Raw genomic sequence first — 24,323 nt, 5'->3', positions numbered from 1 at the left:
ATCATCATCATCATATCATACCATAGGAGGACTAGAGGATCATTCCATAACCAATCCACATCCACATCAAATTATGCAATGCAACATCTTCGTGATTACTAATGCAAACACCCTATAATATCACATGGCATATATGATGCATGAACATGCTCAAAAAGTTATATTTCATTTATTTAAAACTTAAGGTTTATTCCACTCACCTCTTAGCTGAAGCTCAACAGACTCTGAAGCAGCTATCTCATTGCTGGGGTCCCTGATTTCTCGGGTCCGAACCTACACAGGTGGACTCAAATGAGGGACCGAACATACATAAACATGACTCTAAAATACTCCCCAAAAACCCCCTAGAACATCATGAAAACATCACATAGAAATATGCATGAAATGGCTGAACAGTGCACTTTCGGCGGCACCTTCGGCGGCCGAAAGTCCCAGACAGAGACGAAAGTCTCTTTTCGGGGGCAACTTCGGCAGCCGAATGCTGCCTCCACAAAAGAGGGTTCGGCGGCCGAAAGTCACTTCGGCGGCCGAACCTGAGCTTCTCCCGAAGGGCAGAAACTCAGCTCCTCTATGCACATTTTGCCTCCCACGCTCAAATCATGTAAAAACTAGTTCTAAAACATGCATACCTCACATACATTACACCTAGGGGTCTCAAACTATCATATACCCCATCTACAACACTTCCAACAACACATAAACAAGCTACATTGTTCATCAAAGCATCAAAACCCATAAACTCAACATATACCCTAACATGCATTTCTACCCATAGATCTTGCATAAAACTTAGTTAAAACACATAAGGAGCTTAAGATCGGCTCCTACCTCTTGAAGATCGAGAGGGAGACGACCTAAACTTGGAGATCCACGAAAATGAGCTCCTGAGTTCCCAAAGCTCCAAAACTTGTTTCAAAAGCTTAAATCTTCAAAACCAAGGGAAAACAAGTGAAAATCTTGAAGGATTTAGAGGAAGAACATCAAAAATGGGTGAGGGGCGGCGGAAAGCTCACCTTGGCCGAAAATGGGGAAAAGCTCGCCCGTTTTCGGCTAAGGGACCCTTTTATAGTGGCTGGCCAGACCACGTTCGGGGGCCGAATGTGCCTCCGCATGCATGCCATGTTCGGCGGCCGAACATGAGGTTCGGCGGCCGAACCTGGACTTCCCTCACTCATGCTTTCGGGGGCCTAACGTGCCTCCAAAACGCATGCATGTTCGGCGGCCGAACTTGCCTTTCGGCGGCCGAACCTGAGTTTTCCTCCAATGCTATTTTCATGTAAAAACTCATTTTCTTTTATACTTAAAACATTAAAATACATGAAAACATTTTATAAAACATGTTCTTACCCCTCTAGAGATTTCCGACGTTCGAGATCTCACCGGACGGTAGGGATTTCGATACCGGAGTCTAGCCGGGTATTACAGTGTCCTTCTCAACTTCTTTTAAATTCAATTACATAACTTCTGAGTATATCCTCCAAAATCTAAATTGCCCTTTTTTTCTAACTATTTGTTTGTGGAAGAAAAGTTATACCTAAGTTAAATCTGGTACCTATAGCTTCATATAATTTCTCCCAAAATATGGATGTGAATCTTGGATCCTTGTCTGATATGATAGAGATATGAACACCATTAGTCTTATAATTTTATTAATATAAAATTATGTATATTTCTTTAGTGTATAATCAATTATCTAGCAAGAAATGTGTTGATTTAATCAATTTGTAAACTATTACTCAAATGACAACTTTCTTTCTTGGTGTGAGTGACAATCCTTGCTGTGTGTATAAGGGGAGCAATACTTTTCAACAACTTGAAATGTAATAACGTTATGATATTCTTTGAGTATTCAACTAGGCAAGCAAGAAATCATGATGAATCGAGGAGAAGTCGAATTATTCATGCTGAATAACACATTTGGAAGACAAAAAAAAAGAAATGAGCTTATTTATTTAAAATTCGTGGGTCTAATTTTAGCCATTATAAATTTACTTTTGAAAACTTATATATGAAATATTTTAGTGTGTTTTAATGTCTTTATAATCCTATATGGATTATGAGTCAAATTAGTAGGATTAGATATAATTTTTATTGTTTAAAATGGATTATCTTATATTTCCTATTTCAATTAGGATTTGTCTTATTTTTCTATTTTAATTAGAATTAATTTTATTTTCATATTCTAACTAGAATTAGGAGATATTTGTCTATAAATAGTCTTTATTTTGTATGTAGCAGAAGGAAGTTAATAAATAAAAATTTGATATTTTTCTCCACGAAGAGAATTTATTCTTAGAACTTTAGTTCTTCTCCATATTTAGCAACTTATCAAAATTCAACCTTATGGCGTTCTAATATAGATTTCCTCCATGCTTAGTTAACTTATCAAGAATTTTTTGTTGTGTTATCTAGTTGGAATCGCTTGATTATCTTCGTTTCTAATCACATTGGTAGATTAGGTGTGTGATAGAGTAACTTTATGGAATATATCTTTATCTCGTTGTTTGCCAAGTTGTGTGACAAGAGTTTTTATCACGAGTTGATTTTGGGTTCCACATTAATCCTATTATAAAATCCATGATAAGTCTATCCCATTTCTATTTTTGTATAGAGATAGACCGCATAGCCCTGATGGAGCCTAATGTTATGCATTAACCTATTGATATGTCAAACATTTAGCTACAAATTCAATTATTTCTCTTTTCATACCTTTTCACCAATAATGCATCTTGAAATCCTAATATATCTTAGTGCTACATAGATGTATAACATATGAACTATTGTGTGTCTTTGTAATAATGCACTGTTTTAACTCTCCAGTATTAGATGTACATATTCTGTTACTATAGTACAAGTAGCCATCACCACTAATCACATGTTTTTGCTTCTTCTACTCTTGTACTTGTCTAGTCCATAAATCTATCTCTACATTTATTTTTTGTGCTTCCTTAACTTGTTGTAGTAAGCTGGGCTTAACTACTAATTTTATTGTGGTAGCTCTATAATCTACTAAAGTCAATTGAGCATTCATTGCTTTTAATGCAAATAAAGATTTTTTACTAAGTGTATTTACCACCATATTAGCTTTACCTGGATGATAATCTCTAATGCAGTCATAATTTTTCAATAAGTCCAGCCATCTTCTTTGTCTTAAATTCAATTCTTTTTGTGTGGGTAAGTATTTTAGACTCTAATCATTATATAGATATAATATTTCTCACCATATAAGTAGTGCCTCCATATTTTCAGTGTAAAGACTATGGTTACCAATCCAAATCATAGGTATGATAATTCTTCTCATGTGGCTTTAGTTGTGTAGAAGCATAGATAACTATTTTACCTCTTTGCATCAGAACACATCCAAGTCCATTATGAGAAGTATCACTATAAATCATAAATTCTTTACCAAAGACAGGCTTTGTAAGTATTGGTGCCTCAATAAGCATAGTTTTCAATCTGTTAAAGCTTGCTTGATATTTGTCACTCCAAACATACTTATCATCAGCAAACACTACAAAAAATTGGTCCAAATATAAATGAAAAATATGATTCACCAAATTCATAAATGTTGTAGGTGCATTTGTTAACCCGAATGGCATAACCAAAAACTCATAGTGTCCATTTTATGTTTTGAATACAGTATTAGACATATCTGCCCCCTTAGCTCTGAACTGGTGGTAGCCTGGACTCATGTCTATCTTAGAAAAATACTAGCTTCTTTCAATTGATCAAATAAATCAGCTATTCTTAGTAGTGAATATTTATTCTTTATAGTTATATTATTCAACTATCTGTAATCATTGCACAGTTGGAAAGATCTATTTTTTCTTTTTCATAAGTAGTATTAGTGTACTCCAAGGTGAAACATTAGTTTGAATAAAGCCCTTATCAAGTAACTCTTGTAACTGTATTTTCAACTCTTTCAATTCTGTAGGATTCATTCTATAAGGAGTAATAGAAACAGTTGCAGTGCCTAGTTCCCTTCCTGGAGGTAATGATATAATTATATTTAGTAGTATTTAGGATCTTTATTAAGTTCTTTTAGTATTAAATATGTTTTATTTTTATTATTTGTTTATTTTATTTTTTCAAAATTCCATTTATTAGGAATTTTAGAATGCTTAGAAGCTATAATTTATGGAGAAAATTCAAGTTGAAACAAGAAAGAGAATACTCAGCAACCCTATGTAGTTCAGCCTAAATTACATGAGGTGAACCCATATGAATATAATGACCTCGTGTAACAAAAAATGTACATTTGGATGAGCTCAGAAGATTACATGGGGTTGTTGAAAATTACACTAGTGACCTCATACAATTTAGGTCACCTCGTGTAAATTTAAAAGAGGAAAAAGAGTGCTCAGAAGTTTACATGAGAATTAAAAATTACATAGATTGACCCATTCGATTTGGCCACCCTATGTAAATTTACATGGGTTGATACCTGTAACATGCTAGACCCATGTAAATTAATCCAATTTAATGGCGTCACACAATTCAGCATACAAACTCAATCCAATCAATTTTGTTGCATTCTGATTGATTCAAAGGGTCTCCTAATGTAATACCCGGCTAGACTCCGGTATCGGAATTCCTACCGTCCGGTGGAATCTCGGATATCGGAGACCTCTAGAAGGGTAAAAACCGGGTTTTCATGAATGTTTTAATGTTTTTGATGATTTTAAGTAAAGAGGAAATGAGTTTTTGAATGAAAACACCCTTGGAGGAAACTCAGGTTCGGCCGCCGAAACTCAAAGTTCGGCCGCCGAACATGCATGCACTTCGGGAGTGCTTTAGGCCCCCGAAGGCATAGGTGAGGAAAGTCCAGGTTCGGCCGCCGAACCTCAAGTTCGGCCGCCGAACATGGCATGCATGCGGAGGCACATTCGGCCCCCGAACGTGGCCTGGCCAGCCACTATAAAAGGGGTCCCTTAGCCGAAAACAGGCGAGCTTTTCCCCATTTTCGGCCAAGGTGAGCTTTTCCGCCGTTCCTCACCATCCTTGAGTTCTTTCCTTTAAATCTTTCAAGTTTTTCATGTGTTTTAACTTTGTTTTGAAGATTTGAGCTTTTGAGCAAAGTTTTAGAGCTTGGAGGTTCAAGAATCCAACTTCTCCCACCTTCGAGTTCTAGGTCGTCTCTCTCTCGATCTTCAAGAGGTAAGAGCCGATCTTAAGCTCATTATATGTTTTAAATAGGTTTTATGCAAGATCTATGGGGTAGAAATGCATGTGTAGGTTTTTAGTGAGTTATGGATGATTTTTGAGTTTATGGACAATGTGGCTTGCAAATGCTTGTGTATGTGTGTTGTAGTTGGGGTTTAAGGTAGTTTGAGACCCCTAGGAGCTTGTATGCATGTTTTGGTTGAGTTTTATGCATGTTGAAAGAGTTGGGAGGCAAATGTGCATAAAGGAGCCAAGTTTCTGCCCTTTGGCAGAAACCAGGTTTGGCAGCCGAAGGCACTTTCGGCCGCCGAACATGGCTGGGGAGGCAGGCCTTTCGGCTGCCGAAGTTGCCCCCGAAAGGAGACTTTCGTCTCTGTCTGGGACTTTCGGCCGCCGAAGGTGCCGCCGAACATGCATGAGTTTCGCCTCTGTCTGGGAGTTTCGGCCGCCGAAGGTGCCGCTGAACCTGCCTGACTTTCGGCTCTGGAGGGACTTTCGGCCGCCGAACCTGCCGTCGAAAGTGCCCTGTCCAGCCATTTCTTGCATGTTTTTCTATGATTATTCCATGATGTTTTAGGGGGTTTTTGGGGAATAGTTTAGAGTTATGTTCAGGTATGTTTGGTCCCTCATTTGAGTCCACCTGTGTAGGTTCGGACCCGAGGAACCGAGGACCCCAGCAGTGAGTCCGTTGCCCCAGTGTCTGGTCAGAGCTATCCAGAGGTGAGTAGAATAAACCTTATGTTTTAAAGCAAATGAATTACACAGTTAAGCATGTTCATACATCATGAATGCCATGTGATGAATTAGGTTGTTTGCATTAGAATTCACGAATATGTTGCATTGCATTTATGATGTTGATGTGGATTGGTTATTGGATGACCCTTTAGTCCTCATATGATATGATGATGCTACGGCATGAGATGGTATGGAAGTCCAGGTTGTACCCATTCTACGTCCCTGGCACGATGTAAGAGAAAGTCCAGGTTGTACCCATTCTACGTCCCTGGCACATTGGTATGTTATGATATGTTATGTTAAGAGAAAGACCGGTTGTACCCATTCTACGTCCCAGCACAGTTGGACTATGTAGAGGATTATTGGTGACAATACCATCCGAGATGTGATTAGTTGTGATGTGTTGCATTACATAATGGCATGAGATTTTAAATATTGTTTTCTATTATTCTGCTCACTGGGCTCTTGTAGCTCACCCCTTTTCCCTAATCCCCCAGGATTGCAGGTACGGGCTAGACAGAGAAGTCAGGAAGAGTAAAGTCTTATGTTTGTAATAGATAGATAGTGGACATGATGAATTGTAAGATGATGTATAACTGAATAGTTATGTTATGTGTAATGATATTGAAGTTTAGAAATTGTGCTTGACCATAGTTCATTGTAATCCCTTGTTGATACATGATCTTAGATATTTGATGATATATGTTAGCCAACTCAACACATGGATATCGCCTTTGGGGCATTGTTGAAATCCCACAGAGGGATTAATGTTTATGTATATGCTACGTATAGTGCATGCACAGGTTGAGCTTGGTGTATGAGGAATGAATGAAAAAGGAAAGTTTTAAATTTTATGTATGATTGTTGATCATGTATGGGATTAAACAGGTCTACAGGTTACATGTCAGGCTTGCTACGGGTCCCGGCGGCCTTAAGCTGATCTGGATCCTAGCGCCGGTAGCGGTCCGATTTTCGGGTCGTTACAGAATGGTATCAGAGCCCTAGGTTCATAGGATCGGACCTAGAGTGTCGGGCTCATAGATGTTCTAGAAGGTCAAGCACAATAGGAAAGATCATGTCCACTAGGATAGGATGTGGAGTCCTGTCTTGTATGATGATGTGAAATGCCATGACTTTATGCATATGCATTAATGATATGCTATGCTATGTGATGTATGTGATGAGGGTTCATGTGTGCCCACATGAACCATATGATGCTAATGTTTGTATGATGTGTACTGTTTTTCAGACAATAGGATGAGAGGAACCCGTCGATCTGCAAGATTGACTGGAGTGCCACCTGAGGATGAGGGCACGAGCGCCCGTCCTCCTACATTGCCTAGGGCAATGTCTTGTAGAGCCAACAGAGAAAGAGTGTCAAGGGACCCTAGAAGGTCTTTTGATGTTAGCAGAAGGGGGACTGATAGAGGAGGAAGTTCTTCAGATGTGAGGGAGGTTACAGAAGAGGATCAGAGGAGGGATGGGAATCTGGATGTGAGCATGGAGGAAGAAGGGACGGGGGAGTCCACCTGTGTAGGTGCGGACCCGAGGAATCAAGGACCCCAGCAGTGAGCCAGCTGCTACAGAGTTTGTCAGAGTCAGCCAGAGGTGAGTGGAACTAAGCTTAACCTTTTAAATTAAGAAATGAAATGCTTTTAGCATGCTTCATGCATCATGATCATATTATAGGTTGTTTGCATTAGAATTCACGACTAGGCCGCATTGTATTGTTGTGATAGATGATAGTGGATGGACATTAGGATGATTCATTAGCCTTCTATATACGAAGTCCTGTGGTGCCCATAATAGGGCCGGGCAATACGAAGACCTGTGGTGCCCATAATAGGGCCGGGCAATAACTCCGAGTACGAAGTCCTGTGGTGCCCATAATAGGGCCGGGCAATACGAAGTCCTGTGGTGCCCATAATAGGGCCGGGCATGGAGTTGAGGGATTTTTGAATCAGTCCATCCGTGGTGTGATTTGTTGTGCAGTGACGCATTTCATGATAGCATGTTTTAAATATTTTTTTTTTTTCAGTTCTACTCACTGGGCATCTAGCTCACCCCTCTCCCCTAACCCCCAGGTTTGCAGGTACGAGATAGATAGAGAAGGCAAGACGAGAAAAAGTCATATGTATGTAATAGTTAGATTATGGACATGACAATTGTATTATGATGAAATGTAAAAACATTCAGGATGTTATGTAATGAGGTTATTGAGGATAGAGTTGTGCTTGACCATAATGTATTGTTAATCCCTTTTGTATATACATGATCTTATGTTATGATGTTTATGTAAACTAACTCAACATAGGTTGTTTTGCCTTTAAGGCTTGATGAGGTCCCATAGAGGGACTATGTTATATATATGATCAGAGTATGCACAGGTTGAGTTAGTTGATGACAGTATGTATGAAGAAAAGTTTTAATTTTTATGCATGTTGTTGATCATGTATGGGATTATACAGGTTTACAGGTTATATGTCAGGCTTGCTACGGGTCCCGGCGGCCTTAAGTCGACCCGGATCCTAGCGCCGGTAGCGGTCCGGATTTCCGGGGCGTTACAGAGTGGTATCAGAGCCCTAGGTTCATATGGTCGGACCTAGAGTGTCGGGCTCATAGATGTTCTAGAAGGTCAAGCACAATAGGAAGGTCATGTCCACTAGGATAGGATGTCGAGTCCTGTCTTGCATGATGATGTGAAATGCCATGATTTTGTACATGTGCATTGATGATATGCTATGCTATGTAATGTATGTGATGAGGGTTCATGTGTGCCCACATGAGCCATGTGATGCTAATGTTTGCTTGTTATGAGCTGTTTTTCAGAGAATAGGATGAGAGGAACTCGTCGATCTGCGCGATTGACTGGAGTGCCACCTGAGGATGAGGGCACAAGCGCCCGTCCTCCTACATTGCCTAGGGCAATGTCTTGTAGAGCCAACAGAGAGAGAGTGTCAAGAGACCCTAGAAGGTCTTTTGATGCCAGCAGAAGGGGGACTGATAGAGGAGGAAGTTCTTCAGATGTGAGGGAGGTTATGGAAGAGGATCAGAGGAGGGATGGGAACCTGGATGTGAGCATGCAGGAAGAAGGGGCAGGGGAGTCTCAGGGAGGCGTTCAGGCCTCGGGGTATGGTTTTCCACCCCATTATCCACCCTTCCCACAGGGTTCAGGGTATCCGATGGGAGGCACATCGGATTACTCCAGCTTTAACCCCTACCCTACCTACATGCCTTATCCACCTTTCTATCCACCCTATACACAATACCCAGCTTATCCACCCTCACCTTTCTATCCAAACCCGGCAAACCCCGCCTCGGGGAATGCTGCACCTCCACCTCCACCACCTACAGAACCAGCAGCCCCAGTTACTCAACCTCCTAGACCTAGCTCAGTCGATGGGAGCAAGGTAAAGATGACAGATTACCTCAAGCTAGATGCTCCCAAATACAAGTCAGGGGATGACCCCTTTGAGTATCTGAGAGTAGTGAAGACAATAACTGATGAGCTAGGGGCAAGTGACAGCAGGGCCATTCAGATGGCAGGGCTCACTTTAAAGTGCAAGAAGGCACGGGAATGGTTCAAGTGTTATGTGGACCCGAGACTAGACGGTATGACATGGGAAGAATTTGCGAATGAGTTCGCTGGATGGGCTTTTCCAGACAGTTCTAGAGAACTGAAAATGATTGAGTTTGAGCAACTGAGGCAGTCAGAGCACATGAGTGTAGAGGAGTTCACGGATAAATTCTTGGAGCTATTGCCTTTTTCAGGGCAAGCTCTAGATTCAGATACGAAGAAAGCCAAGAAATATGTTATGAAGCTGCATTCCAGGTACTCCTCGTTGGTTCAGTCAGCTGAGAGAGAAAGTTTCCACACTGTGGTGGATATGGCTCGAAGAATGGAGGCAAGAGCTATAGTTGAGGGGTCAGTGAAGCAGTCAGTGACCCAGTCTTCAGGGGTTAAGACCCCAAGCAGAGGAGGACCAGGTTTCTCTTCTCAGAGCTCAGGTAAGAAGAGGTGGGATAGCACCACCAAGAAGCCGAAGAAGAATAAGTTTTGGAACAAGTTGAAATCCGGTCTGGGATTTGGCGGTGGCTCGAGCTCAGGCTCAGATGGTACAGAATGCCAGAGATGTGGAAGACCGCACAGGGGAGTGTGTCGAGCTGGGACTAATGCATGTTTCAGATGTGGACAGGAGGGACACATAGCTCGTGATTGTCCTAGAGCGCCTTTTATGGGCCAGCCCCAACAGACAGCTTCTGGTAGTGTGGCACAGCCAGCAGTTCCAGCCACAACTCAGGGCAGTGGCAGAGGTAGAGGGAGAGAGGCAGCCTCTTCTTCTGGTTCCCGAGGTGAAGGTCCATCAGCTCCAGCCAGGATCTTCACCATGACTCAGCAGGAGGCTAACACATCCAACACCGTGGTGTCAGGTAATCTCATCATTGGGTGTTCTGATGTGTATGCATTAATGGACCCGGGTGCATCTCATTCATTTATTGCTCCGAGAGCCGTTGAGAGGCTAGGTCTGATAGTCTCTGGGTTAGAGTGTCCCCTATGGGTCAGTGGACCCAAGTGTGACCCGTCAGTGGCAGTGTCAGTCTGCCAGTACAGTCCAGTTTTTATTGAGGGAAGATGCCTCTCCGCCGACCTTGTGGTTCTAGATTTGACAGACTTTGACGTCATTCTAGGGATGGATTGGCTATCTACCCATGGTGCTACCTTGGACTGCAGGGACAAGGTAGTCAGGTTCAGAGATCAGAATGGGTCAGAGGTCGTCTTCAGAGGAGACAAGAGGGGCACACCTAGAGGTCTGATATCAGCTCTTCAGGCTCGTAGGTTGCTTAGGAAGGGATGTCAGGGGTACTTAGCTCATGTGAGAGAGCTAGACAGTCAGGTCAGGGAGCCGGCCTCGGTGCCAGTTGTCAGAGAGTTTCAGGATGTCTTTCCTGATGAGCTTCCAGGTTTACCACCTGCTAGGGAGATAGAGTTCGAGATAGAGTTGGTGCCTGGCACTAGACCGATCTCTATCCCTCCCTACAGGATGGCTCCAGCCGAGTTAAAGGAGTTGAAAGAGCAATTGCAAGAGCTGGTAGAAAAGGGTTTCATCCGACAGAGTACCTCACCTTGGGGTGCTCCGGTCTTGTTTGTGAGGAAGAAGGATGGATCCCTTAGACTTTGTATCGACTACAGGCAGTTGAACAAAGTCACTACCAAGAATAGGTACCCATTGCCTAGGATCGATGATCTATTAGACCAGCTAGCCGGAGCGGGTTGTTTCTCCAAAATAGATCTAAGATCGGGGTACCATCAGCTAAGGATAAGGGATGAGGATGTGCCAAAGACGGCTTTCAGGACCAGATATGGGCATTTTGAGTTCCTTGTGATGCCGTTCGGGTTAACTAACGCCCCTGCAGCATTCATGGATCTTATGAACAGAGTGTTTAGCCAGTACCTGGATCACTTTGTTATTGTCTTCATAGATGATATCTTAGTGTATTCCAGGAATGCAGAGGAGCATGCCCATCATCTGCGGTTGGTCTTGCAGACTTTGAGGGAACATGGCTTGTATGCCAAGTTCTCTAAATGTGAGTTCTGGCTGAGGAGCATTTCGTTCTTGGGGCATGTAGTGTCAGAGAATGGTATTGAGGTAGATCCCAAGAAGACAGAAACTGTGGCTAACTGGCCTAGACCCACTTCAGTGACAGAGATTAGAAGTTTCTTGGGTTTGGCAGGTTACTACAGGAGGTTCGTTCAGGACTTCTCAAAGATAGCAGCTCCTCTGACCAGACTAACCAGGAAGAATCAGAAGTTTCTGTGGACCGACCAGTGCGAGGAGAGTTTCGAAGAGCTTAAGAAGAGGTTGACTTCAGCACCAGTGTTAGCTCTGCCATCTAGTGATGAGGACTTTACAGTCTTTTGTGATGCGTCCCGTGTGGGACTGGGTTGTGTACTGATGCAGAATGAGAGGGTGATTGCTTATGCTTCTAGATAGCTGAAGAAGCATGAGTTGAATTACCCCACACATGACCTTGAGATGGCAGCAGTAATCTTTGCACTCAAGATGTGGAGGCATTACCTCTATGGGGTGAAATGTGAGATCTTTACAGATCATAAGAGCCTGCAGTACATCTTGAGTCAGAGGGATCTGAATCTGAGGCAGAGGAGATGGGTTGAGTTGCTGAGTGACTATGATTGTAAGATTCAGTATCATCCGGGTAAGGCGAATGTCGTGGCAGACGCCCTAAGCCGGAAGTCACTAGGCAGTTTATCCCACATCACGGCAGAGAGGAGACCAGTGGTGAAGGAGTTCTACAAGCTTATTGAGGAAGGTCTACAGTTGGAGTTGTCTGGTACAGGTGCCTTAGTGGCCCAGATGAGAGTAGCACCCGTGTTTCTGGAGCAGGTGGCTCAGAAACAACATGAGGACCCAGAGTTAGTGAAGATTGCCAGGACTGTTCAGTCAGGCAATGATAGCGAGTACAGATTCGACAGTAAGGGGATCCTCCGCTATGGGAGCAGACTATGTGTACTAGATGACATAGGGCTAAAAGGAGACATTATGAGAGAGGCTCATAATGCAAGATACAGCGTTCACCCCGAAGCTACCAAGATGTATCAAGATCTAAAGAAGGTTTATTGGTGGCCAGCTATGAAGAAAGAAGTGGCACAGTTTGTGTCAGCCTGCGAAGTGTGTCAGAGGGTGAAGCTGGAACATCAGAAGCCGGCTGGAATGCTTAACCCGCTACCTATTCCAGAATGGAAATGGGAAAATATAGCTATGGACTTCGTAGTGGGGTTACCAGCGGCGTCCAACAGAGTGGACTCCATATGGGTGATTGTGGACAAACTCACCAAATCTGCTCACTTCATTCCTGTCAGGAGTGGCTATTCTGTGGACAAGTTGGCGCAGGTGTATGTTGATGAGATCGTCAGGCTGCATGGGGTTCCTGTTTCGATAGTGTCAGATAGAGGGCCCCAGTTCACCTCCAGATTTTGGCGGAGTCTGCAGAACGCCATGGGTACCAGGTTGGATTTTAGCACTGCTTTCCATCCATAGACGGACGGACAATCAGAAAGGACCATCCAAACCATAGAGGATATGCTCAGGATGTGTGTACTGGACTTTGGCGGTTCTTGGAGGCAGCATCTACCTTTGGTGGAGTTTGCCTACAATAACAGCCATCATGCTAGCATCGGGATGGCTCCATATGAAGCTTTATATGGAAGGAAGTGCAGATCACCTGTTTGCTGGGAAGAGGTTGGAGAAAAGGCCTTGGCAGGGCCTGAGCTAGTAGAGATTACCAGCAGGGTGGTACCCATAATCAGAGAAAGGATCAAGACTGCTGCAAGCAGGCAGAAGAGTTATGCAGACGTCCGCAGAAGACAGTTAGAGTTTCAGGAGGGGGATCTGGCATTGCTTAAGGTGTCTCCTATGAAGGGAGTGGTTCGCTTCGGGAAGAAAGGTAAACTAGCTCCACGATACATTGGACCCTTTGAAATCTTGCAAAAGATTGGGAATGTTTCGTACAAGCTGGATTTACCTGCTTCAATGGAACGAATCCATCCGGTTTTCCATGTTTCGATGTTGAGGAAGTTTGTATCAGATCCGAGCAAGGTTCTTAGTGAGCCTGATGTGGAGGTCCAAGAGGATCTCACCTATGTTGAACAGCCAGTACGGATCATAGACACCCAGATCAGAAAGCTAAGAAACAAGGAAATCCCAATGGTGAAAGTCCTTTGGAACCACCACAATATGGAAGAGTGCACCTGGGAGACACGGGAGTCCATGCTCCAGCAATACCCTTATCTTTTCTGAGGATAGTTCCCTGTGAGTTTTATGTGTTTTGTAAGTATGTTATGTTTTATGCCATGCTATGTGTGCTAGTTGAGGTACATTCGGGGACGAATGTTCTTAAGGGGGGGAGAATGTAATACCCGGCTAGACTCCGGTATCGGAATTCCTACCGTCCGGTGGAATCTCGGATATCGGAGACCTCTAGAAGGGTAAAAATTGGGTTTTCATGAATGTTTTAATGTTTTTGATGATTTTAAGTAAAGAGGAAATGAGTTTTTGAATGAAAACACCCTTGGAGGAAACTCAGGTTCGGCCGCCGAAACTCAAAGTTCGGCCGCCGAACATGCATGCACTTCGGGAGTGCTTTAGGCCCCCGAAGGCATAGGTGAGGAAAGTCCAGGTTCGGCCGCCGAACCTCAAGTTCGGCCGCCGAACATGGCATGCATGCGGAGGCACATTCGGCCCCCGAACGTGGCCTGGCCAGCCACTATAAAAGGGGTCCCTTAGCCGAAAACAGGCGAGCTTTTCCCCATTTTCGGCCAAGGTGAGCTTTTCCGCCGTTCCTCACCATCCTTGAGTTCTTTCCTTTAAATCTTTCAAGTTTTTCATGTGTTTTAACTTTGTTTTGAAGATTTGAGCTTTTGAGCAAAGTTTTAGAGCTTGGAGGTTCAAGAATCCAACTTCTCCCACCTTCGAGTTCTAGGTCGTCTCTCTCTCGATCTTCAAGAGGTAAGAGCCGATCTTAAGCTCATTATATGTTTTAAATAGGTTTTATGCAAGATCTATGGGGTAGAAATGCATGTGTAGGTTTTTAGTGAGTTATGGATGATTTTTGAGTTTATGGACAATGTGGCTTGCAAATGCTTGTGTATGTGTGTTGTAGTTGGGGTTTAAGGTAGTTTGAGACCCCTAGGAGCTTGTATGCATGTTTTGGTTGAGTTTTATGCATGTTGAAAGAGTTGGGAGGCAAATGTGCATAAAGGAGCCAAGTTTCTGCCCTTTGGCAGAAACCAGGTTCGGCAGCCGAAGGCACTTTCGGCCGCCGAACATGGCTGGGGAGGCAGGCCTTTTGGCTGCCGAAGTTGCCCCCGAAAGGAGACTTTCGTCTTTGTCTGGGACTTTCGGCCGCCGAAGGTGCCGCCGAACATGCATGAGTTTCGCCTCTGTCTGGGAGTTTCGGCCGCCGAAGGTGCCGCCGAACCTGCCTGACTTTCGGCTCTGGAGGGACTTTCGGCCGCCGAACCTGCCGCCGAAAGTGCCCTGTCCAGCCATTTCTTGCATGTTTTTCTATGATTATTCCATGATGTTTTAGGGGATTTTTGGGGAATAGTTTAGAGTTATGTTCAGGTATGTTTGGTCCCTCATTTGAGTCCACCTGTGTAGGTTCGGACCCGAGGAACCGAGGACCCCAGCAGTGAGTCCGTTGCCCCAGTGTCAAGTCAGAGCTATCCAGAGGTGAGTAGAATAAACCTTATGTTTTAAAGCAAATGAATTACACAGTTAAGCATGTTCATACATCATGAATGCCATGTGATGAATTAGGTTGTTTGCATTAGAATTCACGAATATGTTGCATTGCATTTATGATGTTGATGTGGATTGGTTATTGGATGACCCTTTAGTCCTCATATGATATGATGATGCTACGGCATGAGATGGTATGGAAGTCCAGGTTGTACCCATTCTACGTCCCTAGCACGATGTAAGAGAAAGTCCAGGTTGTACCCATTCTACGTCCCTGGCACATTGGTATGTTATGATATGTTATGTTAAGAGAAAGACCGGTTGTACCCATTCTACGTCCCGGCACAGTTGGACTATGTAGAGGACTATTGGTGACAATACCATCCGAGATGTGATTAGTTGTGATGTGTTGCATTACATAATGGCATGAGATTTTAAATATTGTTTACTATTATTCTGCTCACTGGGCTCTTGTAGCTCACCCATTTTCCCTAATCCCCCAGGATTGCAGGTACGGGCTAGACAGAGAAGTCAGGAAGAGTAAAGTCTTATGTTTGTAATAGATAGATAGTGGACATGATGAATTGTAAGATGATGTATAACTGAATAGTTATGTTATGTGTAATGATATTGAAGTTTAGAAATTTTGCTTGACCATAGTTCATTGTAATCCCTTGTTGATACATGATCTTAGATATTTGATGATATATGTTAGCCAACTCAACACATGGATATCGCCTTTGGGGCATTGTTGAAATCCCACAGAGGGATTAATGTTTATGTATATGCTACGTATAGTGCATGCACAGGTTGAGCTTGGTGTATGAGGAATGAATGAAAAAGGAAAGTTTTAAATTTTATGTATGATTGTTGATCATGTATGGGATTAAACAGGTCTACAGGTTACATGTCAGGCTTGCTACGGGTCCCGGCGGCCTTAAGCCGATCTGGATCCTAGCGCCGATAGCGGTCCGATTTTCGGGTCGTTACACCTAAGTCATGTAAGATTGAAACAGGAGCCACAACAAGAATAAAAGCAAAAAATTTCAATTAGAAAAGCATTCTAAACTTGGAGAGCACCAAGGAGAAACTGAACAAAAAGAGAAGAAGTCATTAGTTCATGGAGAAGATTTCACAACAAAAATCTGAGCAGGTCGAGCTGTCAATTTCAATTGTAGATCTACTTAGTTTTATTTTTCTTATGTCTTAATTTTATTGTTTTTATAATTATGAATATGAGCGAGTAAATTTATTTATTATAAGATTTGGAAAGTAACACTTTGATTGTATGGACCTTTAATTGCATTTATTCAATAATTTTAGAATTTCATTATTTGATTAAATTTTATATGGACTTAATACTTGTTTTGTGTTGGTACCCACTTTGCATCGATCTAATATATTGATTGAAGAATTGAAAGGTGAAGATTAATTAGGAGAAATATAAATTAAACCTAGAATTTTAGATCTAGAGATAGACTTTAATTCTTTGAGAAATTTTAACAGTTGATCATAGATGCTAGTGAGTTCTAATTGATTTGATACCATAAAAATAGGTATTGATTTGATTGGAATATAATCTCTATACCTTGAAAGACGATTTAAAATACTTTAGGATTAACTTTCTTCAAATAAATAATTTCTTATTTATTGAATATTCAATTTTAGTTCATTTCAATTAAAGTGTGAACCACTAATCCTAGAATATTTATCTCATAAGTGATCATCTAATTCAGTTATTAGTTCATTTATTACTTTTTTTAAATTAGTTCAAATTTACAATCATCTTGATGGTCTAAATTAATTGAAATAATCAAGCATTCAGTACTCAATGTATTTCCTATTAGAACAATACTTCTCTCATCATGTTATTACTTGTTAACGATTTGTACATTTGCGAAAATTATGCAACAAGTTTTTGGCGTTGTTGTCGAAGATTGCGGCTTGATATCAATTAATTTTTTATTTGACTAATTTAGACATTTTTTGTTATTTTTTTACTTTACATTTTTTTTATTGCTAGGTACTTGATTGTTTTATGAGGAGAGCCAAAAGCCATAAAAATTTTCAACTATTATTTGATCCTGAAATTGAAAAGACTGCTAGAAGAAATAGAGCAAAATCTAGAAAAAGAAAAGATCTCGAGAAAGAAATAGAAAAGAAGAAAGTGTAATCCTGAGCTATGAGGATTATCAGCAACCTATCACGAGACCAGCCATAGTTGCCAATAACTTTGAACCGAAACCATCCTTAGATGGCTCAACAGAATCGGTTTGAGGGAATACCTTTAAAGAATCCACATGCTCATCTAGACCGTTTTCTGGAGATTAGTAATTCTATGAAGATGAATAGTTACTAAAGACAGGGGCGGAGGGAGGGTACGGCAAGGGGGGGCACGTGCCGTACCGGCGACCGAAAAATGCTTTGAAGGGGGATGAAGGTGCCGCAGCGGCGCAGCCAGTTGTGCCCTACCAAAGGGAAGCTCCTGGCTCCGCCACTGACTAAAGATGTTATTCGACTTTAGCTATTCACATTCTCTCTAAGGGATAAAGTTAGGGAGTGGTTAGATTCTATGCCACCAGGCTCTATCACCATAAGGGAGCAACTCTCTCAAGCCTTTTTCAATAAGTTCTTTCCACCGGCAAAGCTAGATAAGTTAAGGAGGAGCTCTCTACCATTTGACCACACCCAGATGAATCTTTGTATGAGGCATGGGAGCGGAATAAGTCTATTCAAAGAAAGTGCCCACATCATAGTATCCCTAGGTGGTTGATTGTTCAGCAATTCTATAATAGAATATCACTTGCTTTCTGAAGTATAATTGAAGCAGCAGCTAGAGGAAAATTCATAAAGCTTTCATCAAATGAAGCTTATGCTTATATAGATAGGGTTGCTAATCAACACTATTAATGGGGTAATGATTCAAGAAAGGTAGTTGTAGTCCTTGAAGTTGATGCCCTCACCCTGTTGATGCCAAATTTAATGCTCTAATAAAGGAACTAAAAAAATATAAATGTCAATGTAGTAGGGAATAATAGTGTCAACATAGTGAGAAGCAACGATGCTTATTATGAATTATGTGGAAGAGGTCATATCAGTTCTAAAAGTTAGTTTTTCTTACAAAGTTCTACTATGGAAGAAGCAACATATGTCAGCAATTTCAATTATCCTAAGCCTACAAGGAATCCTTATTCCAACACTTGTAAATCTGGATAGAGGAATCATTCTAATTTCAATTGGTCTAATAAGTAGAATCAAGTACTAGCTCCTTAGCAGAATAACATACCACCACTTGGATTTCAGCAGAAGAACTCTAATCAATCATATCCTCAACAGTCTAATTTAGAACAAAAGTCAAATATGGATTCATTAATGGAGAACTTCTTGGTTGCTCAATAAAAGCTAGATAAGGCCATTAGATTATTGATGACAAAGGTGATCAGCTAGCTACACATAATAAGATGCTTGAGAATTAGATAACTCAACAAGCTAGTTCATTTAGTAAAGCTACTGGGAAGTTACCAAGTCAACATGAAAATCTAAAGGAACACTGTAACACAATTATTTTGAGAAGTGAGCAGAATCTTAAAAGCAAGAAAAAGAAAAATGGAAAAGAGAATCCAAGTACATTCCACCAAAGCCATATATGCCTCTAATACCTTTTCCTCATAGATTTCAGAAAGCTAAGTTGGATGCTCAATTTGGAAAGTTCTTGGAGGTGCTCAAGTCTCTCTACATAAACATTCCCTTTATTGAAGCCCTTTCCCAAATACCTTCATGTGCAAAGTTTCTAAAGGAGATACTATACAAAAAGAGTAAGCTTGAAGAGTTTGAAATAGTGGCACTGATGGAACAGTGCAGTGCAATCCTTTAACATAAGCTCGATCCCAAGCTTAAAGATCCTGGTTGTTTTTCTATCCTTTATGACATTGGCAATTTATATATTGATAGAGCTCTTTATGACCTTAGTGCTTTATCCTTATGGATTTTATTATACTTGATATGGTGGAAGACATGAGAACATACATCATTCTTGAAAGACCATTCTTTGCCACTGCTAGAGCCACTATAGATGTGAAGAATGAAAAATTGGCATTGCAAGTGGGGGAAGAGTAAGTTATTTTCAACTTGTTTGATACCCCTACAAAACCAGCTATAAGAGATTCTTGTTTTCATATTGATGTGGCAAAAGGATGTGAAAAAGATTATGTTGAAGCACCATTTCAAAAAGAAAATCTAGTCATTCTTCACACTGAAGATTTGAAAAAAGATTAACTATTACATAATCCAACCCCATCATCTCTTGAGGATAAAATTGCAGCTCTAAAGATTAAATCCAAGCCTTCCTCTCATTCAAAGATCAATAGATCCTTGTCATCCAAAGGTTCAACTAAAAGTATGGTGGGAATATTAGACAAAGTAAGAAGGGTCTTCATAGTCAATGGAAAGAAGATAAAATACAAACATATTGAAGCACCCATTAAGAGTGGATCCCACCTTTCCATGTCTAAACCACCATGAAAAATAAGGGAGTTGAGCTAATGACTATAAACAAGCACTTTTAGGGGGCAATCTAAAATTTTAGTGTATAATTTCTTTATATTGATCTTTAGTTAATTTTATCTCTTATTAGTTTTTCTTTCATTTTTTTTATAGTTTCACTTCCTCGCTAATAGCTTATTATGATTATGCATTAATTTAGTTCCATCTATTTCGTTGAGATAGACACACTATGGTTTGTTGGATAAATTGGCATTAAGGACAATGCTAAATTTAAGTTTGGGGAAGTGTTCTTCACCTTTAGTTTTATTTCTCAGTATTTCCTCAGAGTTTTTCTATTTGTTTTAATATTTTTCCTTTCAGCTTTTCTGTTGTGATTTTTTTTCTAATTTCACTAGGAGGAGTATTGTTTATGCCAATTATAAGTATATTATCACTATTATTTAGCTTAAATTATTAAATGAACTTAGATTTACATTCTATAATAAATCTCTCTTGAATCATGAGCTTTCAAATTATTTGTGTTATTACAACATTCTTATAAATATCCTCAACCATTCTCGATAGATCCTTCAATTTTTTTTTTAGGGAGATGAAATATGCATAATAAAAAAATGAATAAGTAAAGCAACTATTCCAATGTTTTGAATTGCTTAATAACTAGGAGTGGACGTGAACCCTATGTGTACTTTTACGTCAAACGATGACTTAAAATATGAGTATGCAAAGCACGTTAAGCATTAGTCTATTGAGCAACTGGGTGCTAACATTATAAATGTGGGCATTCACATAAAAAGGTATTAGTTAGCTTAAGGGAATGCTAAAAAAAGGAAAAAGAAAAAGAAAAGAAATTATACCTTTAGATCCTAATTTTCTTTTTTGTAAGTGCTATAAGAATGAAGGGCCTTTATTTAGATTGATGACATTTGGTATAATGTGATTGACTCATAAAGATATTTAAGAGAGTGGTTATGGATCATTCATAAATAGTTTCTGAGTGTGATTGAAATATGTGAGGTTTGTTGGAAAATGCAAGTTTAGGTTTGTGATGTGATTTTTGTTAAATAATTATGCATATTTTCTAGCTTTTGAATGCAATCATCAGTAATGCCTAAAAAAAACCTATTTTGAAATTTTATATTGTTTTCTTTTGCTCGAGGAAAAGCAAAAATTTAAGTTTGAGGGAATTTGATATAATTATATTTAGTAGTATTTAGTTTATTTATTGTAAGTGTTTTTAATATTAAATATCTTTTATTTTTATTATTTATTTATCTTATTTTATCAAAATTCCCTCTATTAGTAGTTTTGGGATGCTTAGGAGCTCTAATTTCTAGAGAAAAGCTAAGATGAAACAAGAAAGAGAATAATCAACAACCCCATGTAATTCAACCTAAATTACATAGAGTCAACCATGCCAATACTTCCTCTTCTTCAGAATGAATAGGAATACTTCCTCTTCTCTTACCCTTAGTGGAGGTTCTGTCTCAAACTCCTCCTCCGACGGCCCCATCTGTGTCCCGACCCCTATCGTTCCTTTGAGGGAGACTTCAGAAAGCGATGGTAGCTCTATTAGTGACATCCCGTCCATCCTATCAAAGTAAGATGTAGGGAGTTTTTATGATACATACCAAATTCCTCAAAAGACCTTTCGCGTCTTTGCCCCTTCTCCATGCATTCGTGTGAATGACTTGATTCCTGCAGAGGACACTATTATGGTTTTTTAGGAGCAGCTGAAGGCGGTTCTTCGGTTCCCCATAAACCCATTTTTTGTTGATGCTATTCAATTTCATAAACTTTCAATTGCCCAGTTGCAACCCAATAGTTGGAGAATATTGGTAGCTTTCTAGTTCATTTGCCTTAATAACAACATAAAACCTAGTGTAGCCCTCTTCTCCTAGCTGTACCAGTTAGGTACCTGCAAAAATGAAGAATTCTGATTTTTTGGCAAAAACACTAGATCATGTTTGACTGGATACCTTCTTCACTGAAGTGATGGAAAAATAAGTTTTTTATCCTCCATCACTGGACGTTTAGGGATTTTGGGCGCCTTCAAACAAGTTGACACTTATGGATGGAACTGAGGAAGGATGGGGTCCGTCCGAGGAGGGATGAGGATGAGGATGAGGCTTTGGCCTTTCTTTTGATGAAGGCTAAGTCCCTAAAGAAGATGGACATTACTCAGGTGGTGAGAAACGCCATTTTGTCTTGGCAGAGTCATTCACAGGCGAGCCAGACTCGAGGTCCTCACCCGCCTAGCCTTCCCAACTTTGGGGAGAGTACCTCCCTAGTTAGAGATCAGGGTACTTTTTATTTCTATCATCATTTAGGTCTCAAACTACTTTACTTACTTTGTAATTTTCACAAATATGGTTGGGTCGAGGAGCAAATTTGCTAAAGCAGTGCGTACTGCATGCAAAGGCAAGGCTGTTGCTGGGGCTACTGTTTCCCTTGCTAAGTGTGCTCGCCTAGCAGAAGAAGTGATCATGCTTCCTCCTCCTTTGGCCTAACCTACAGCAAAAGAGTTGGCCTACTTACAGCCTGAATCTTCTGCTCTAGGCGTCTTTGCTTCTACCCTAGCTTTCGAGTCTCCTGCTGTTGTCCCCACTCCTCCTGAACCCGCTCCTGTGAACATGAGGATTGAATCTTCATGGCCTTCAAGCATCCAGTGCCCGACATTGGTGCTAAACCAAGCGCCCTCACTTCTTGATGATCCTACTCTGATCGTTCTGTTAATCAAGATTACCCTGAGGCCCAGGGATCGCCACTGCCTGAATCAGCTCGAGATAGACAAGTTTTTTGATAATGTCATGCACTCTACCCTAAAGAGTGCCCTCTATGCTTATGTGGCCAAGAAACACCACAAAGCCCTGAGGTGGGAGTTTGGCACTCAAGAGATGGACAGGAGGCTCTTGGTCGAGGAATGCTGGAGGCTAAAGACTCGGATCGATGAAGTTGAAGGCACCATGAAGGAGACCCTGGAGTCGGTGGATAAGCTTCAGGCTGAGCTGAATGAAGCCAATGCTTCTAAGATGGTCATTGAGAATTGGGTGAAGACCATCGAGGATCAGGTGCCCCTACTGCATCGCTAAGTCCTGAATCTACATGCTCAAGTTGAGGAAGCCTAGGCTGCTTCTACCAGGGTTGCTGAGCTTGAGGCAGAGCTTTAGAAAATGGTGGCCTAAGGTGGGGAGATGTTTGTACAAGGTCAAGACTCGGTCAAGAAGAAGCTGGTGAGATGGTTTACCTCTAAATAATTTACTTAGATAGATGACATCTTCCTGGAGGAGGAGGGAGATGAGACTGAAGAGGGGGAGGAACAAGTTGAGGATAATTCCCATGGCCGGTCTCTATCAATAATGTAATAGATGTAGAGAATACTGATGTAATAGAGACTCGGGAGGAGGAACCTGAAGATATCCCTCCTCCTATGTAATCTTTTTATGACTTTAATGAAAATACTTTCTCATATATTATTTTTACTGAGAGTTTATATGCCTTGTACTCATTTATAGTCCCCATCCAAGACTTAAAATATTCTTAAAAAAATGTAAAGGTTAACACCTAGATATATGGCCTGGTGAATGCCTGCCTCAGGTTTGAAATCCCTTATAGGATTTCTTCGAGGGTAGTACTTGTCCATGAACACTCGTCTTGAGCCTCAAATTCCTTGAAAGTTTTGTATGGGGCTATCACCCAGTAGTTGGGTCTGGCAAAAACCTGCATTGAATGCCTCGATTAGTGGGACCAATGCTAGTGAGGCTCGCCTTGTGGCTCTACATGAACACTTTGATTAATGGGGCCAACACCCATTTTTTGGCCTAGCAAAACCCGCCTTATAGTCTTATTTAGTGGGACCAACGCCCAGATTGTGGTCTAGTGGAACCCGCCTTATATCTTGGCTTGGTGGAACCCACCTTATGACCTTTTCTTAATATTTTTTAGAAAGGCCCATCATTTCTTGTCCCTGAAGAACACAACATATAAAAAAAATATATCGTTAAATGTTATTGATAAAATTTTCTCATATTACAAATATTCCAGGAGTGGGGAATAATTCAACCATCTTACTTGGCCAGCTTATAGAACTCTGGACGGATGACCTTCGAGACTCCAAATAGTCCTTTCCAGTTCTCGCCCCTGCTTATTTTCCCTGACCATCACTAAGTCCTTCTTCTATTACTTGAATAATTCCCACAGGTTCTTGGTCGGGGGTGGTTTCGAGAGTTGTTGTCTCGAGTTCAGGTTTTCTCTTTTCCCTACCCTTCTTGGTGAACTTTCAAAAAGTATTGTCCCTTATCAGCCTCTCGATCTCATCTTTTAGTTGTCAAAATTCTTTCGTCGTATGAGCGTGATCTTCGTAGAAATGACAGTATTTGGTCTTGTCTCGCCTCTCCGCTTTCTCGGGATTGAGCTTGGACGGCCACCTGATTTCCTTATCATTTTTCCTGATCCACATTAAAATTTATGTCCGTGAGTCATTTAATGAAGTATAATTCTTATACTTACTCTGGTCATCCCTTATTCAGGAGATGGGTAACTCCTGTTGTCTCCTTCATGTCCTTGCCTCTTCGGCTTTTGACTTTGCTTTTTGTTCACCTTCTTGTCCTCCCTTAATGCTTAGATTTTATCGTCCAGTCTAATATACTTTTGGGTTTTCTCTAT

The 24,323-nt window shown here is 41.0% G+C and overlaps 1 non-coding gene across 1 annotated transcript; it reads right to left on the bottom strand.

Annotated features, from left to right (window-relative positions):
• Nucleotides 1–17,810: 17,810 nt before the first annotated feature.
• LOC122723413 lies at nt 17,811–17,917 on the bottom strand. Its single transcript, XR_006350362.1, has one exon. It is a non-coding gene; the product is annotated as a small nucleolar RNA R71 (small nucleolar RNA).
• Nucleotides 17,918–24,323: the final 6,406 nt, after the last annotated feature.

The sequence above is a fragment of the Manihot esculenta genome, chromosome 3 (genome assembly GCF_001659605.2).
Source record: "Manihot esculenta cultivar AM560-2 chromosome 3, M.esculenta_v8, whole genome shotgun sequence".
NCBI lineage: Eukaryota > Viridiplantae > Streptophyta > Magnoliopsida > Malpighiales > Euphorbiaceae > Manihot > Manihot esculenta.
Note: the sequence above shows the minus strand (reverse complement) of the source record. Positions and strands in the feature narration are given on the sequence as shown.